A 6,167-nucleotide genomic window follows, 5' to 3' on the forward strand; every position below is an offset into this window, starting at 1 on the left:
TGTGCTATACAGTAGAAACATTGTTTTATCTATTTTATATATATTATAGTTAATATCTGCAAATCTCAGACTCTCAGTTTATCCCTTCCCACCCCCCTTCCCTCCTGGTAACCATAAATTTGTTTTCTATGTCTGTGAGTCTGTTTCTGTTTTGTAAATAAGTCTATTTGTGTCTTTTTTTTAAGATTCTACATTTGACTGATATTATATGGTATTTTTCTTTCTCTTTCTGGCTTACTTCACTTAGTATGACTATCTCGAAGTCCATCCATGTTGCTGCAAATGGCATTATTTTATTCTTTTTTTATGGCTGAGTAGTATTCTATTGCATAAATATACCACAACTTCTTTATCCAGTCATCTGTTTATGGATGTTCAGGTTGTTTCCATGTCTTGGCTATTGTAAATAGTGCTGCTGTGAACACTGGGATGAATGTATCCTTTTGAATTAAGGATATTGGGAGCTTGAGATTTGCAGATACTAACTACTCTATAGAAAATAAACAACAAGTTTATACTGTATAACACAAGGAACTATATTCAATATCCTGTAGTAACTTACAGTGAAAAAGAATATGAAAAGGAATATATATATATATACATATATATACACATATATATATAGAACTAAAACATTATGCTGTACACCAGAAATTGACACAATATTGTAAACTGACAATACTTCAGTTTAAAACAAAAAGAGCAGTTCTCTCTCATTAGAAAAATAAAATAAAATGTATAGACTTATTAACCCAACAATCCCACTGCTAGGGATTTACCCTAAGGATATTCTGGCAAAATATGCCACAGTATCTCTTCAACTCTTCAAAGATATTCACTGCAGCCTTTTTCATAGTAGAGGGGGGAAAATGGAACCAGCTGAATTGTCCACCAGAAGGGTCTGGTTAAACGAAGTGTAGGTACATCCATCTGCTGTAAAAAAAGAAAAAGGCCACGGTTAAAGAGAAGAGATAGAGCTCTAAGGGCTAATATGAAATGATTTCTAAAGATTTTTTTATAGTGTTTAAAAAAAAAACCAGTGCATATGGTGGAAACCTTGTCATAAAAAAACATTTTTATATAAAGAGATGAATACAGATAAGCAGCTGTGAAAAGTTTTGGTTCTTTTTTCAAACTTATGGAGGCTACTTCAAGGCCATCTGAAAAAACAGACATAGCAGAAAGATAATACTGCCTTTATTCTGATCTTGGTCTCAGAGCTGGGTCCTTCACTGAGAAGGGTTGTTGGGCGTTCTTTGAGCAAGGCCAGTTTTATCTCTTGCAGTGTGAGATACAATCCAGAGATCTACCAAATTCTGGACTCTATCTACTCTATCTGGTCCTTTTCTGCTTGAAAGCAGGTCTGTTCTTACCTGGACTTCTCTCTCTGTGATAATTCAGGTTCACGATCCCTTATCCATAATGCTGAGACCCCAAAACCTCTGAAAAACACATTTTTCTGAAGCTAATTTCTGTACATTTATGTTGGTGAAACTTGACCTAAATTGATTTGGGCTATTTGTAGTCTGTATGTATCCTGCTTAGCATGAATGATCATACATCTCTCTGCAGAAATAGAAATGTGTTTGATTACGGGATGATGCCCCAGAACCTGCTAGGGTGTTTTGTACTTTATAATATACCCACTGTTAACTTTCTAAATTCTGAAAAATTCTGAATTCTCAAACACATCTGGCTCTAAAATGTTGGGACTGGTACCTTGCTAAAAGCAGCAAGCAGCAGCCAACTCAACCTAAAATTCTGGCTCTTTCCAGCTGCTTCTTCTACAGTTGCAGGCTCAAGAGGAACTTGCATGTGCCTTCCTGGTTCTCACAGTGTGGTACCACCCGTATTCCCCCAGCATGACAAGGATCTACAGCTCTCCACTCCCTCACTGCCTGCTGCCCAGCTGCTGAACTGATGCTACACATTTTGGATTTTTATTACAGTAGCACCCCTATTCCTGGTTCTAATTTCTGTACTTTTAGATTAGTCTGAACTGCTGCCATTAGTAGAACACCAAATGAAATGGCTCAATCAAAATAAGCCTTTATTTCTCACTCACGTAACATTCCGGAGATTCACGTAATATCCCAGGTTGGCAAGGAGCTCCCGCCCATATAATCACACTGGGTCCCAGGTGGACAGCTGCTCTGCCATCCAAGGCTACCCTGGTCATCACCGTCTAGCTTGAGAGAAGGGGGAGAGGCAAGTACAGGCAGTCTCATGGGTCAGGTCTGGAAATAGCATGACTCACTTTTGTTTACATTCCATAGCTCACACAGCCACACCTGAGGACAAGAGAGATGAAGAAATGGAGCAGAGCTGGACAGTCCTTGCCAGCTACCACTCATGAACAGCCGAACATTCCCAACCACACTCATTCTCGTCAGAGATAGGTTGGCGAGATTATTCTTTGAGATCCTTAAGGGTACAAAATATGGCAGAAATGGAAAGGGAGGGGTGAGCACCTGTTAAGTGCAGGGGGAGAATTTAGGGAAAACCTGGAAGGGAGAGGAAGGAGAGCAGCTGTGATACACAAGGACCATAACCAGAAGTGGGGGAGGAAGCTATTAGATACATCACTGTAATCTTAAGTCCCCTTCATGGTATTTGGGAGAAATGCAAAGAAAGCTCCAAAATTATTTTGAAATTGCTTTTTGATTAATGAGTTATTTATTTGGTGGCAACGTATCTTTGACCCACGATGTGTCATGGATTAACACGTGCAACAAGATGTTAAACTGGATGTTTTGACTGAGACACCATGTATCAGATACCAAAGTAATTAGAGAAACAGAAAAGTATAAGCAGGTTTCCAAGAACCAGTTAAACAAAACCAGTTAAACATGCACATCAAAGGTACAAAAGAGTTTAGGAGGCTGACGATTAGAAAGGATGTAGTAAAAGGATTCTGTATTGAAGTTCCCATCCACCGCAAGGGGAGTTGGTGAGTTGTACCTTCCCTTCACCTCAAGCACCTTCAAGAAGACCACTTTAAGAGCTTAACGGTGTTCCCTGGGGTGGAGATGGGAGGATGTGTTTATCGGTATGGAGAACAAAAAAATGGGTGCAAGGCCGGACTGCGCTGAATGCCAGCCTACCTCCTCAGTGTGGGTAAATGATGTATGAGTGTTTCAAGGACCACGTGTAGGTCACAGCAGGAGAGGGAGTGGGCCTGGAGCTCTTCTAAATTCTGACCAAAGAGGGTCTTCTAGAAGGATGATGGGAACCTTACTGAAAGTCTGACCACAAGACATCACAGGGAAACCAGAGGCCGAGGGAATATCACATATCGCCTGCATCATGAGAGTGCCAGCAGAGACGACTCGGACAAAGCTGGAGAGTCAGCCACAATCACCTACCAGTCGCAGAAGGTTCTGGTTCACTCATTCATTCAACAATAAATATTTATTGAGCACCTACTATGTGCCAGAGAATGTTCTAGGCCTTCTAGCATTTATCAGTGAACTACTGTGGAGCCTACATCCTTTAAAGAAGCAGTGGAGGAGAGAAGACAAACAATAATGAATGGCAATGAATATCTAAATTACATCGTATGATAGATATTGATAAGTGCTATTGCGGGGATGGAAAGCAGGGTAAGATGGGAATTGTATACGTTTAAATGTATACATACATAAACTTTATACTTAAAATTTTTTTTTTTTTACTTTTTCACAGGGGAAGGATAATGAGAGTTGTAATATTTTTTAATTTTAAATTTGTAGTAACTCCAAACTTACAGAAAAGTTTTAAGAGTATTATAAAGAATTCCTGTATACCTCCTGTGTGTATACATATGAATATACACAGGCGTTTATGTATTATCCATCTGTTATCAGTATGGCTCACAGATTCTGTTTAATGAAGGATAATTCATTACTATCCTTATTTACATTGAATATCAAATTTTTCTTAGCACATCTTTACTTTTTAGCACAACAAGATTTTCCAGACTGCTCTGGGTTTCAGCCATTTTCCCCAAGAAGCCCTGGTTTCTCCTAGTGGGGAATGAATGGTATTTAGAAATCAAACTAAGACCTGGAATCAAAATAAGACCTGGTCCTAGGTGTGTTCTTTGCTACCTGGATGCCATCACTTTTTCAGCAGACAAAGCTATGAGTATATGAATACAGTTCTGACTTCCAGAACTGTAAGAAGTAAATTTCTATTGTTTATATAAACCGCCCAACCTGTGGTATTTTCTTACAGCTGCCCAAACAGACCATATATATATTCATTTTTATTTATATGACAGACGAATGCATGTTTTCCCTTTTCCCAAGAGGAAGAAGGGTGAAGCTGAGACAATCATGCTTAGTTTATTCTTCCCGGAGTCATCAATCAGGTAGGTCATTCCACCTCCGGCAAGAACTTGCACGGGCAAGAGCAAAGAGGGAAACCAGGAGCCACAGTAACTGAGCTCCCTTCACCTCGAAGGAAAGGAAGCATGGTGATAAGTGTCCTTCGCTGATACTATTTCCCTAGTGAAAATACATCATTTTTCTTTGAGTCTCCCCTCCTGTTACTATAAGCTAGTTCTCTTAACAGCAAACTGTCTCTACTTCTCCCATCTACTCTTGGCTGCCCAAGGATTTGCCTCCTTTAGTTACACCATTTTTTACATCATCAAACTCTCTCCTTATTGCCTTATTTAGGCCACTCGTCATTTCCTGCTGACCCTTTATTTTTCTGCTTTCCTTCACAGCCAAACATGTCAAAGAGCAAAGATTTGTCTGCACACTCTTCTCTCTACTTCCTGATCTGCAGTTCCTTCTTCAACCCACCTTCAGTCAACTTCCTTCCTTCCTTCCCCATCGTTCCTTGAAAACTGCTCTTGCTCATGTCATTCATGACATGTTATGCTCATATCATTTCTCTTTCCAAATCTTACTTGGCTTTTCAGCAACATCTGACAGTTGACGCCTCCTTCCTCCTCTGTCCTTTGTAACATCACCCTCTTATCTCATTAGTAATGACTTCTTACCTTCTTGTTCTCCTTTGCTAGCTCCTCCTCCTCTACCAAACTCTAAATGTTGAAGAACCCAGTAGTAGGGACCTCTGTCCCAACCTCATTCTGTTCTCTCTACATGTTATTTTAAATACCATCCCTATGTCCTTCATTTCCAAAAGTGTATCTCAAGCTCGGACCTGACAGCCAGACTCCTAGAGTAACTCTTACCTTCACTTGGATGTCTAAGAAGTATCCCACGACAAGATGCAGTGGCAGAGACTAACTAATTGTTCACCAGATTCTTTTCACCTTGAGCTTCCAGCTAAGCTTTTCCTGGCTTCCCAGGCAGCTAGATGTAGCTCTAGAGCAGGGCAGAGTCACAAGACCAAACGAGCTTGGATTCATGAATAAATGCATAAGACATCACCCACTGAATACCCATATTGAACTATTTTATGAATAAGGAAAGAAAAAGCTATTGTGTTCTGTCATTGCTATTTTGAAGTTATTTGTTCAACAGCAGTTAGTCTATCCAGACTACTAGACATGTCAAAAACTGAACTCGACTCCCCTACCCAAATTCTTTCCCTTACCAATCTTGTCTACCTTGGTAATTCCTTGGTAATTGATGCCTCTCTCCATTCTATTGCTCAAGACAGAAAGCTTTGATTTCTTTCTTTTTCCTACCCACATATCCAGCCCACAAGCAAGCTCTCTTGGTTCTCTTGGTATTATCCCAGTTTTGCTAAAATAACAAACCAACCCAGACTCACAGTGGATTACAGTAAATATTTATGCCTCACGCACAAGTCTGCAGACTGGCTGTGCTTGTGCTAAGCTTGGCTGACTTTGTTTGGCTCCAGATTGCAAATCAGGTTTGGGTCTGCAAGCCATGTGTCCCATTCCGGGACTCAGAGTAAAGAAGCAATGGCTTCCTGAAACACGCTCTTTTCACGGTGGATGGCAGAAGCACAAAAGAGGCAACAGAAATTGTCCATGCCTCCTACAGCTTCAGGTTGAAATCACAATCTGTGATTGCCTTGTTTTTATTGGCAATTTCTCCTATTAAAATGTAAGTTCTATTACTGCCTGGCATCAGAAAAGAACTCAACAAATGCTTATGGAATTAATGTTAAATGAGAGGATTCTGGAAAAGCAGTTTGAGGCTATAGACTGTTAAAGGATCTTGACATGCGTGTATGAAAGTCTG

General features: G+C 40.0%; 1 long non-coding RNA gene across 1 annotated transcript; it reads right to left on the minus strand.

Annotated features, from left to right (window-relative positions):
- Window positions 1-570: 570 nt before the first annotated feature.
- Window positions 571-5,268, minus strand: LOC105092713 (uncharacterized). Its single transcript, XR_837474.3, has 3 exons — window positions 5,186-5,268; window positions 2,066-2,291; window positions 571-933 (listed from the first exon to the last, which is right to left on the minus strand). It is a non-coding gene; the product is annotated as an uncharacterized LOC105092713 (long non-coding RNA).
- Window positions 5,269-6,167: the final 899 nt, after the last annotated feature.

The sequence above is a fragment of the Camelus dromedarius genome, chromosome 23 (genome assembly GCF_036321535.1).
Source record: "Camelus dromedarius isolate mCamDro1 chromosome 23, mCamDro1.pat, whole genome shotgun sequence".
Taxonomy (NCBI): Eukaryota; Metazoa; Chordata; class Mammalia; order Artiodactyla; family Camelidae; genus Camelus; species Camelus dromedarius.